Source organism: Benincasa hispida, chromosome 12 (assembly GCF_009727055.1).
Source record: "Benincasa hispida cultivar B227 chromosome 12, ASM972705v1, whole genome shotgun sequence".
Taxonomy (NCBI): domain Eukaryota; kingdom Viridiplantae; phylum Streptophyta; class Magnoliopsida; order Cucurbitales; family Cucurbitaceae; genus Benincasa; species Benincasa hispida.
Window position 1 is genome coordinate 66954127 of NC_052360.1, and position 12220 is coordinate 66966346.

Genomic DNA, 12220 nt, shown 5'->3' on the forward strand with positions numbered 1-12220 from the left:
TTTGAACCAACTAAAAGTAGATACATTCGTTATTTAAGTTTTACTAAAGAAATGTTTGTTCTAAGAACTTTTAACCGCATGTGATATAGGTGCATTTTAACACAATGTGTGTATGAGTATTATGTATTGTTTTTAAGAAAAATTAATTAGAATGTATTTGGAACTGAGGTCCTAAGAAAATATAATATATATTTCACATGATCTCTGGTTTAATTGCCATCATTTAGAGGAATAATATTTGTATCTGTAGAAAATATCCTATGAGTTATGTAGTTATAATCTATTACAACCATGCATGTCTAAAATCAATAAGTAGTAGAGTTAAGAATTCATTTAATGATAGTTATTGATCTAAAGTTTCAAGTTGTAAAAACTCCCCTTGTGTTCATCAATAAAATCTCCTCTCTATCACAGTAGATGTAGGCATTTTATAAGTCGAACCACTATGAATATCTGAGTGTCAAATTCTTCCTTATTTCTCTCTTCTTTCTCTCATAATTTTTTCACTGACTTCATAGTATACCTTGATTCAACATAAAAAACAGAGTTAGATTTGCAATTGAAGAAAGATAAGAAAAGAGAAAAGAAATTTAAAGAAGAAATTGTAAAGAACTAACCTCAGTAGAGATATATACATCAAAGGAGTATAGGGCAGAGGGTAAAGCATTGGAAAGAAGGAGCAGGGGAGGACTTCTGAGATTTTTCCTCTTCGAAACAGTGGTTTTGTTCCATGTAAGACGAAAGGCTGGAGCACCACGCGTCTAGTGTATGTATTTTATCCTCAACCCTACACATGTAATAGCAACAAAGTGGTATTAGAGCAAGGTATAAATCATGAAAGCTCTAACAAGTATTTCAAGAAACACTTTCTTGATTAAAAAATCGGTGTGGCATGATATGACATTGAAAAAATCAATGGAAAGGGAGGCTTTGCTCTCTAGAAAGCAAAGGTAAGGGTCATTCTTGGCCAACAGAAAGCTCTAAAAGCCATAGTAGACTCTGCTAATATGCCTCAAACAGTGACCAAAGAAGAAAGAGAAGACATGGAGAGTGCAGCCTATGCTACCATTGTTTTAAACCTAAGTGATATTATTCTCAGAGAGGTAATTGATAAAGAAACAACATATGAAATATGGGTGAAATTGGATGGATTATATCTCTCAAAGGATCTTCCTAATCGGGCATACCTTAGAGAGAAGTTCTTTGCCTATAAAATGGATTCAAATAAATCCTTAAATGATAATCTAAGTAAATTCAAGAAGTTGTCCACTGAATTCAAAAGCTTGGGTGACAAGATAGGGGAAGAAAAGGAATCATTCATTCTTCTAGGCTCACTTCCAAAAGAATATAGAGAAGTCAAGATTGCTCTTAATTATGGAAGGGAGAAAATCACTACATATGCTGTGATTCCAGCAATTAAAACCAATGAGTTAGAAATACTAGCTCAAACGAAAGATTAAAATAGTGGTGAAGGTCTATTCTCAAAGGAAAAGTCCAAAAATAATTGGAAAAATAGCAAGAATAAAAAAAATAAGAGCAAACTCAAGTGTACTTTTGTCACAAGATTGGCCACCCAAAGAAAGATTGTTTCTTCTTTAATAAAAGACAAAACAAGAAAAAACAAAAGGAGAAATAAGTTAAGAGTCTAGGAACTAGGGATGAAAAAATTTCCCACAGAATCGGGTCCCTACAAATTCCCGACCCGTCCCCCGTGGTCAAACTAGGAATTTAAATCGAGTTCCCAGTCTGGGACAGGGCGGGGACAGGGAGGGGAACTCCGTCCCCGACCTCGAATGCGATTCCTGTCCTCACTCCTATTTTTTGACTTGTTAGTGTATATATATATATATATATTACTGAAATAATATGTTTCAGTTTTTTTTCTTTTTTAATTTTAAAAATCTAATATAATAAATTTAATTTTTATTAATTTATAATAAAAAAAACATGTAATGTTTAATTTAAACAACTATATGTAACAATAATACTAATTTCCTATATAAAATTTACAATTTTAATATAAATATTAAATTTAGTTAATTTTAAATAATAAAATAATAAAATAACAGGCAAAGATTTTTTCTCATGGGGACTCAAATCCCCGAACGAGGATTCTCCGGCTCCTCAAAATGGGGAATGGGGCGGGGACGGAGATTAAAAATCTCCACGGAGATGAGGATGGGGAGTGCATCCCCGCTCTACCCTAGCCCCGTTGTCATCCCTACTAGGAACCTAAGGCTGAAGCATCAGTGATAAAATAGAGGAGCTATATTTTTGCAAATGTATTGACCACCTCACAGCACACTCCTAACAATGAACACTCTGATGAAATTCAGAATTGGTGTTGGAATCTGGGTGTACATTCCATATGGCACCCTCAAAGAGTTGGTTCACTACTTACAAAAGTTGGGATGGAGGTTGTGTCTACATAGGTAATGATAATACATGTAAAATAGTTGGAATAGGGCTTGTCTCACTAAAAGTTAAAGATCGGATAATTACTCTTCTTAAGAATATAAGACATGTACCCACACTTAAAGAGGAATCTAATATCTCTAGGGATGTTGGACTCAATTGAGTGTAAGTACCATGGATTTGGAGGCAAGTTTGTGAAATGATACATTATCATGCAACGGAAGCAAGCAAAATCAATAAGCACTCTAATTACATTTAATTTGAGTTCTAAAGCATGCATATTTAAGAGGGTTTCAAGTTACATACCTTTTGTGATGAAAAAATCCAAGTTGTTCTTCACTCCAATTCAGCTCCAAATCAGTCTGTGAACTACCAAGAGGTCTTCTCTACTATTCTCAGCCTTGAATTTGAGTGGTGGAACTCAAATTTTGAGTGAATTTGGTAAGTATTTTATGGGTTTGAAGAGAGAAAAAGATGAAGTGCAAAAAACTAATTTTTCTGTATTCAATTCTCAGTCAATCCGTCCTCATCTCAGCAAATTGGAAGTGTTTTATTCCTCAACAACATGCAAGCAACATCAACAAAATCATGGCCAGCAACTGCTTTCTCAATTTATTGGGAATTGTGTGATTATGCATGAATTACACATCATGCTTAAGAAGAAAAATGGGGAAAACCCACTTCTTTCAGATTTTCAATTTTTTCTAATTCAATTAATTTAAAACTTGATTTAATTAATTCATAATTAATTAAACCTAAATTACAAAATCCAATTTCTTAAATTGAATTTAAAATTTGAAATTAATTTGATTTTAAATTAATTAAACAAATTTAATTAATTTAATTTAATTTAATATCAAATATTAAATTTGAAAGAGTTAAACAACATGCAACGAAAGTATCAAGGATCCATAAGCATTCTAATTCACTAATATTGGAAAAAACTAAAGCATGCTCTTCTTAAAAAATGGATTTTCAGAACATACATTTGATGAACTCTCCAAGAAAACGTTTGTATAGTTGTTATCTTCACTTGATATCATCGTGAACTATCTCAAAACCTTCCCTACTATGCTCTTGGAGCTTTAGGTAGAGTTGTGGGACTCAAGAACAGCTTGAAGATGTGAAAAAACAAGAAGATCTCACAGTAGTCGATTGAAGAAGACAGTTTCTTCTTCACAGAAAATTTTCTCTCAAAATTGTGCATTCATTCTCTTCTCCAACGACTCCACACTTCTTTATATATAGTAGATGAACATACAAATAGATAGAGTGCATGGCTTGCCGCTCATGCTTGGAGAATCAAAATAGAGAGGATAATGACTTTTGTGTGAGCATAAAGATGATGGTAATGGAGAAAATGCATTTTCCATTTTGTGCAACCATGCAAAACGTTTTTCTATTTTCTTTTTAAAATATAAACTGTTTTTAAACCATTTTAATTCAAAAAAATGATTTTCTTAAATTAATTTAATATCAAATATTAAATTCATTTTTGCACAATAATCATCTTCATATATTTAAATCATATTTGAATATATATTCTCTTGTTCTATTTAATTTGAACGTTTCAAATTAATTTCTCAAGCTACCCTAAAGCTTATCCATTTACGAGCTAGTAGGGGGACCTCGTGGACCTACAGAGCATGGGCTTTAACGATTCGAGATTAATCTGTTAAACTCATTAGTCCGATCTAACCCCCATTCGTTAACTAATGAGACACTCCACTATAGCCCATAGTTGAATTCCCCCCACTGTTGATATATTATATCCACTTAATAACTAGTAAGTCAATCCTTCACAAGATGTTCGTAATCACAGCTAGGTCAAAAATACCATTTTACCCTTGTGACTACATCTTGTTTCTTAAGTTCCTACTGATCCACTAATGAATAATACTGATTCATAATCTCTATGAATCAAATCCTTTCTCTATCATGAGAAGGCGGGGCCCCATTTGTTCAATATCTGGAGTCAGTACTTAAGAAAACAATCTATCTGCTGATCCTAAATAGGGTAGGAGTGAATTTCATCTTGCAAGGCTATGTCCCCAGCTATTCAACCGATCTTATATCCAAAATGATAAGCTTATTGAGCAGTGTTGTTGGACTACTCCCACCAAAGGATAATCCTGAACAAACAGGAGTTCATAGTCAGCTCAGGATTAAGATCGAGTTAACCTAGGTTATATAATAAATGAAATAGTCAGATTTAACAGTAAACGGTCGTTATAAAGAAAAGTGACTATTTTCATGGTCCAGTCTTATGCAAACTCATTGCATAGGATGCCCCCACTCTCATGTCTCAACATGAACGATTTGTGGATCACATAGTTTGTAGCACCTTACAATTTCTTGTAACAACTACAGAATGAGTCACACCCAATAGTGTTACCAGGATGAGATACCCAATTTCATCCATATACTTATTAGACCATTTAGGCTATATACTGACAACTTGATCTTGTTTATGTCACTACATAAAGTTACAGCATTCAGACTATAGCCAAGGATGCGTTTATTGGATTTTCATAATAAGATGTAAAATCAACAAGTCATTGTTATTGATAAAATAGAATGTGTAACACGAACTGCGAGTTCTAGGACATTCCCAACAAGATTAATCACACACCTAATTTTAAACATGAATCCTATTCATGTAATTAATATCTAAATCAACATTTAAATATTATACACTCTCCAATTTCGTTTAATTTCAACAAATTAATGTTAATTATATTGAATATAATAATGCAAACCCTAATTTGAATTTGAACTAATTCAAACTCAAAACCCCAATTTCAATTTGAACAATTCAAATTGATATCATTCCAAATTCACTCAATTTAATAATTCAAGGTGTTCATTTTTTACGAGCTAGTAGAAGGACCTTATGGACCTACAGATCATGAGCTCCAACGATTAAGATTAATTGGCTAAACACTTTAGACCGAATTAATCAGTATTCATTAACTATCGAGTCACACCACTATAGCTCGATAGTTGCATTCTCTTCACTATAGATATATTTGTATCTACATGATTTAACCATAACCAGTAAGTTGACCCTTCACATATTGTTCATAATACCGAATGGGTCAATGTGTTGTTTTACCCTCGATATTATGTTTTGTTCCTTAAGTTCCAACTGATCCTCTAATGAACAATTGGTTTATGATCCAATCACTGAACTGAATCCCTCTCGAGTCTGTGAAAGGGTGGGGCCCCTTGTTCAAGACCTGGATTCAGTACTTAAGAGAAAAATCTTTATCCTACCCCTAAATCGAGTAGGCATGAATTTCGTCTGCACCTTATATCCTCAGCTATCTATCCGTTCTTACCCTTAAAATGGGAGGCTTATTGAGCTGGCACTATTAAGCCAACCCTTACCCATGCAAATCTAAATATAATCCCAAATAAACAAGAGTTCATAGTTAGCTCACGATTAAGGTCGAGTTACCTAGATCATCTAAGCGAAATAGTCAGTCTTAAACAGTAAACAATGTTATAAAGTAAGACTTATTTCTTAGTCTGATCTTATGCAAACTCATTGCATAGGACGCCCCCGCTCCTCATGTCAATCCATGAACGAATCTAGATTACTTCGTTTGTAGTATCTTTACAACAACTTGTAACATCTACAGAGTAGGTCGCATCCAATAGTGTTACCAAAATAAGGTATCCAACCTTAATCATATACTATAGACTATTTTGGCTATTTACTCGAACTTGATCCATCTCTATGTCTCTACATAAAGTTCAGGTATTCATGTAATAGTCATGGATCTTAGTTTGTTAGATTTAGACTTTACATATGCAATTTATAGAATCAATGATATGTTTATTGACTATAGAATATGTTTAACTTTTATAAACTGTGAGTTTAAGGATATGAAATCCAGCAGTTTGAAGTTAAGAAAGATGACAGAACTATACTTGTTAGAGTGAGGACTAATGGTCTTTACATAATAAAAAATGTTCAAAAATATCATTCAATCCTCACAATTACTAATTCCTCACTCACAAAATGAGATCTTTAGCATAAAAGACTATCACATATAAGCGGTGAAGGCCTAAAGATTCTATCAGATCAAGGGCTGCTACCTAAAAGTTTGTGTGAACAATTAAGCTTCTGTGAGCATTGCATAATTGGGAAAGCAACTAGACAAGCTTTCTCTATAGTTGAACATACAACAAAAGCCATCATAGATTACATCCACTCTGATCTTAGGGACCCACACAAACACATTCATTAAATGGTTCAATGTATTTTCTATCCTTCATTATAATTTTTCTAGAAAATGTTGGGTTTATTTTTTGAAAACCAATTATCAAACTCTAATAAATTTAAAGAATGTAAAAGCATGGTTGAAAAATAAACTTCAAAACAAATTGTCTTAGAACAGACAATGATTTAAAGTTTGGAGGAGTTTAATAATTTTTTAAAACAACATGGCATTCTAAGACACGGGACAGTTAGATATACCACACAACAAAATGGCGTTGCTAAAGATTATATAGAAGAATAATGGATAGAGTTAGAAGCCAAATGTCAAATGGTCTAATACCTGAAAGATTTTGGGCTGAAGTTGTGTCCTACACTGTCTATACTTTAAATAGATGTTAACATCATTCAATTAATTTTATTATACCTGAAGAAAAGTAGTCTAATCACCCAACTAAACTAGATAACCTTAAAATATTTGGGTGTGTTGGTTTTGTTTACCAAAACCTAGGAAAACTATACCCTAGAGCATCCTAATGTATGTTTATTAGATAATTAGTAGGGATGTCACATTTAAGGAAGATGAAATGTTTATGATGAGGAAAAATGATGACAAAAAAGTATCTATACCTGAAATACATAAATATAAAGTGAAACATCTGTCTAAAATTAAAAAACTTAATATTGAAACTTTTAGTACTAGTACACCATTGTTTGTTGAAGAAGAAACAAAGAAAGACACTAAGAACTCTCAAGAAGAAGGAGACCTAAGAGATTATTCTTTAATTAGGGATAGGCAAAGAAGGACCATAAGGCTGTCTTCGAGATATAATGAAACAGAACTATGTAAACATAATTATAGGAGTTATGGCTAGCTAAAATGAGTCAGAACCTATAGAATTTAATGATGTTGTAAACTGTTCTAGTGCAAGAAAATGGATAAATGCCATAAATGAGGAAATCAGTTCCTTAACCGTAAATAAAACTTAGGAATTTGGTCCCTTGTTAAAAGGAGCAAAAAGAATAGCATGTGAATGGATTTATAAACTAAATGAGGGCATTCCAGGGGTTCAACCACCTATTTAATGCTAGGTTGGTAACTAAAGGTTTTATACAACGAGAAGGAATTGATTACACTGAAATATCTTCCCCTGTTGTAAAACAAATCACCATAAGAATACTCCTATCACTAGTTGTACAAAACAACTATGAACTAGACCAGCTTGATGTTAAAACAACCTTCCTACATAGAGACCTAAATGAAACAATTTACATGAACACGGTGCCAAGGTTATGAAATAAAGGTGAAAGAGTACATGGTATGCTTACTAAAGAAGTCAATTTATGGGCTTAAACAATCCTCAAGATGTTGGTATAAAAAGTTTGATGATTTCACAAGAAGTTCATATGATAACTATGCACACATAAACACATCAACACATACATCTACTGTGTATTTGTTACTCTATGTAGATGATATGCTTGTGGCAAGAAAATTTTAAAAAGTTCTTAGAAAACTAAAAGATTCTCCAAAAGATGAATTTGAAATGAAAGATCTTGGAGAATCTAAATGGATTCTAGGAGTGGAAATCCTAATAAATAGAGAGCACGGGACTTTATGTATGAGTCAACATGACTATAGCATTAAGATCCTACAGAAATTCAATATGTTTGAAGTTAAACCTATCAATATCCCTTTAGCTCAACATTTCAAACTATCAGCTGAAAATTCTCCTAATGAAGAAGAAGATCATCTGAATTACATGTCACATATACCTTATTCTTAAGTGGTGGGCAGCTTGATGTATCTGGTAATATCTACAAGGCCTGACGTATCTTATTCAACTAGTTTAGTGAGTAGGTACATGACAAATCCTGGAAAGAGACACTAGGAAGCCACAAAATGGATCCTTAGATACCTCAAAGAGTCTAAAAAAGGTAAACTAATATATAAACCAACAGAATTAGAACCCTATGAGATCTATGGGTATGTCAATTCTGACTATGGAGGTGATTTAAACCGAAGAAGGTCACCAACATGATACATTTTCCTAATTTAACATAATTTACTCAGTTGGAAAGCCACACTACAATCTTTAATTACTCTTTCCTCCACAAAAGCTGAATACATTGCATTATTGGAAGCTATAAAAGAAGTTCTATTTCTCAAAGGCCTTCTAAATGACTATGGAATAACACAAAAAGCAGTAAGAATTTACTGTGACAGTCAAAGCACAATACACTTATCAAAGAATCAAACATACCATAACAAAACCAAGCATATCGACATCAAATTTCACTTCATAAGAGATCAGATAGAGAAAGGAGAAGTTGAAGTTATGAAAGTACATACCTCATAAAATGTTGTCAATATGTTAACCAAATCAGTGGCTTGATTGAAGTTTACACATTACCTCGAACTGATTGGTTTCTCTAAAAAAAAAGATGATACAAGATAGAAAAGGGAGTTAGATTTTAGGGAAATTTTTAGAAAATATTCTATGATTTATTTCAAAAATGAAATTGAAACTCAATATAAGTAGTTATAATCTATAACAATCATGCATGTCTAAAATCTATAAATAGTAGAGCTAAGAATGCGTTTAGTGATAGTTACATATCTGAAATTTCAAGTCGTAAAAATTTTCCTTGTGTTCATCAATAAAATCTTCTCCCTATCATAGTAGATGTAGGCATTTTATAAGACTGACTTCATAGTGTATCTCGATTCAACATCAAAAACAAAATTAGAAGTTACAATTGAAGAAAGAACAGAAAATAGAAAATAAATTAAAAGAAGAAACTGTAAGGAACTAACCTCAATGGAGATATATATATCGGAGGAATATAAGGAAGAAGGTAAAGCATTGGAAGGAAGGAGCAGGAGAGGACTTATGAGATTTTTCCTCTTCGAAACAGTGGTTTTACACGTCTAGTGTATGTGTTTTGTCCTCAGCACTACACGCGTAATTGCAAAAGTATCAATTAAAACTCTAAACTAATAATTGTATCAATTAAAATTGTATTTGTTTGTAAGTATATCAAACTACATCCACTCATTACATTTCGTTTGGAAAACATTACATGAGATTTATAATTTTGTCAATTAAAATCATTAAAAATTCATGAGTATATCAAAATTGACTCTTAGTTAGGATTTTTTATTTTTTTTATTTTTTTTATTTATATATATATATATATATATATATTGACAATCATCTATACATTGATTATCCTCATTTTTTTTCTTAGTTTTAAATTTGAAGAATATCTTAGAATGTCTTTTAGCTATAAGGCAAAAGGTTTATGCCACAATGTATTTGGAATTTCACCAACTACTATATATAAAAATGACCTTAGTAAATTTCATTTGAAATCATTGATTTCACTACCCTTCCATAATTTGAGAGAGAAATATATTGTTTGTGTTTTTTTTATGTTGAATACCTACACATAATTTGGGACCATCCTAACAAAAGGTAATCAATCTTACGCTATACAATCATGTGGGAGTAAGATAGAGATGTTCACGGAGGCCCATATTTGAATCACATCATTACGAAATTTTGTGTGTAGTTGCATGAGGAATATGAGAATATATATACCATTAGTTTCCTTTGACCTAAAATTTATTTGAGCGACCCCAAATCGTCGATAGATCTTGAATGAACCGTAAGCATTCACATGTCTAATACAACACAAACAATCCTTGTCCTCAAAATTTTGCATTCTTTTAGTTAGAGAATAACATGTATATATAAATATAGAAACAGAATGCTTATAGTTCGTTCAATCATGCTAACAAAAGGATGGCCTTTCAATTATCTCCACAATAATATGATATTGTCCACTTTGGAGATAAATTCTTATGGATTTGTTTTTATCTCACCCAAAAAGACCTCATACCAATGGAGATAATTGTTATCTTATATACCCATGATCCTCCCATTATCTAACCAATATGGGATTTTGGTCATATTCCCAACCCGAACCCCATATTTCAATCCTATCGTCATGAAATTTTTCGTTTAGTTCATGAGGCTATGAATCCCAATTGTGGAGAATTCTCACGATATTTAATGTACTAATTAAATGATAATATATACACCATTAATTTTAGTTGCCATAACATTTGTTTGAGTGGTGCCAAATCTTAGGATAGACCTTGAATGAACAGTAAGCATTTACATGTCTAAAACAACACAAACAAACCTTATCCTCAACATTTTCGATCCTCTCAGCTAGAAAACAACATGCATAATGTAGAAAATAATAAGGTATTTAAGTGGATTTTATTGTGTTTTTTGGAAATTTAAAGGCCAATGACATTCTTGTAAATAATGAACAGTGGCATTTTTGTAATATCCCTTTTTTCTTCAAAATAGGGCTGAAAATCGTGTGACTCTTGTGAGGTGCTGCCGAACTGAACAGAAGAAGGGAAGAAAAATAAGCCGCCTGTGCTAAAGGAAGTGGGCAGCCATAATCGAAAAGAAGAAAGGAAGTCGCCTGGGTGTTGAAGCCGCTGAAGAAGGAAAAACAGGACAGTCCGCGACGTGAGCGTGAGCGCTGGTTTCCATCAGCGCCGATTGGATTTTGGTCGTACTTCGCCGATCTGAGCAGCGGTGGGCTTGCATCCGTAGAGGCGGCAGTTCGTCGTGGTGCCTGCGTCCGGCAGAGGTTGGTTCAGGACCCTTGTCAGTGAGAGATACGTGTGGGTCTATGCGTGGTTCGCCGGTCAGAGGTGATAGCACACTATTTTTGGGTTGTTCTTTGCAGCAGGTTGTTCTCAGTTATCAGAGGCAACGTTGTGTGCGAATCTCTCGGTATCAGTGGATACTTAAAATTACAGATTGGTGATTTCGTTGATTGTCTATAATTTGTAAAATTCCTTTATTACTCATTAATAAATTAATTCAAGCTGGTTCTCCAACTGGATGTAGACCAATCTGGTCGAACCACTATATATCTTGGTGTTCTTTACTACTTTCGTTTTATTTCTGTTGATTGTTTGTGTTTTGTTTGGCCATCTAAGTTAGGTTCAGAAACTCTCACAAGTGGTATCAGAGCTCCAGTTGATCCAAAGAGGTTGTGTGGTAGTGTGTGCTGGCATATTCTTTGTTCAAGAATATTTTGTTGGAATTAATTTGACAGGGCTTCGATGTCTATACGGTTCGAAGTTGTTAAATTTGATGGGAAAGGTGATTTCAGGTTATGGAGGAAAAAGATTAAGGCTATTCTGGTACAACAAAAGGTAGCCAAAATCTTAGACGAAGATAACCTTCCACCAACAATTACAGAAGCTGAAAAAAGGGATATGGATGAGATGGCCTATTCAACAATAATTTTGTATCTGTCAGATGGAATGCTTAGGCTAGTAGATGAGGCCACTACTACAGCGGAGTTGTAGAAGAAATTGGAAAGTCTTTATTTGACTAAGTCCTTGCTAAATAAATTATATCTAAAGGAAAAATTCTTTGGATATAAGATGGACTCAAGTAAAGGCTTAGAAAAGAACCTAGATGAATTCCAAAAGATTATAGGTGATCTCAATAACATCGATGAGAAGATGTCGGATGAAAA

At 33.1% G+C, this 12220-nt stretch overlaps 1 long non-coding RNA gene across 3 annotated transcripts; it reads right to left on the reverse strand.

The window, feature by feature from the left end:
• Positions 1-207: 207 nt before the first annotated feature.
• On the reverse strand, positions 208-9551 carry LOC120092778. 3 transcript variants are annotated; one of them, XR_005486160.1, is made up of 6 exons: positions 9459-9514; positions 9258-9315; positions 8994-9073; positions 2722-2971; positions 618-787; positions 208-523 (listed from the first exon to the last, which is right to left on the reverse strand). It is a non-coding gene; the product is annotated as an uncharacterized LOC120092778 (long non-coding RNA). The 3 variants fall into 3 exon arrangements; XR_005486159.1 differs by lacking the exon at positions 9258-9315 and having other exon boundaries at positions 9459-9551; XR_005486158.1 differs by lacking the exons at positions 8994-9073; positions 9258-9315; positions 9459-9514 and having other exon boundaries at positions 2722-3209.
• Positions 9552-12220: the final 2669 nt, after the last annotated feature.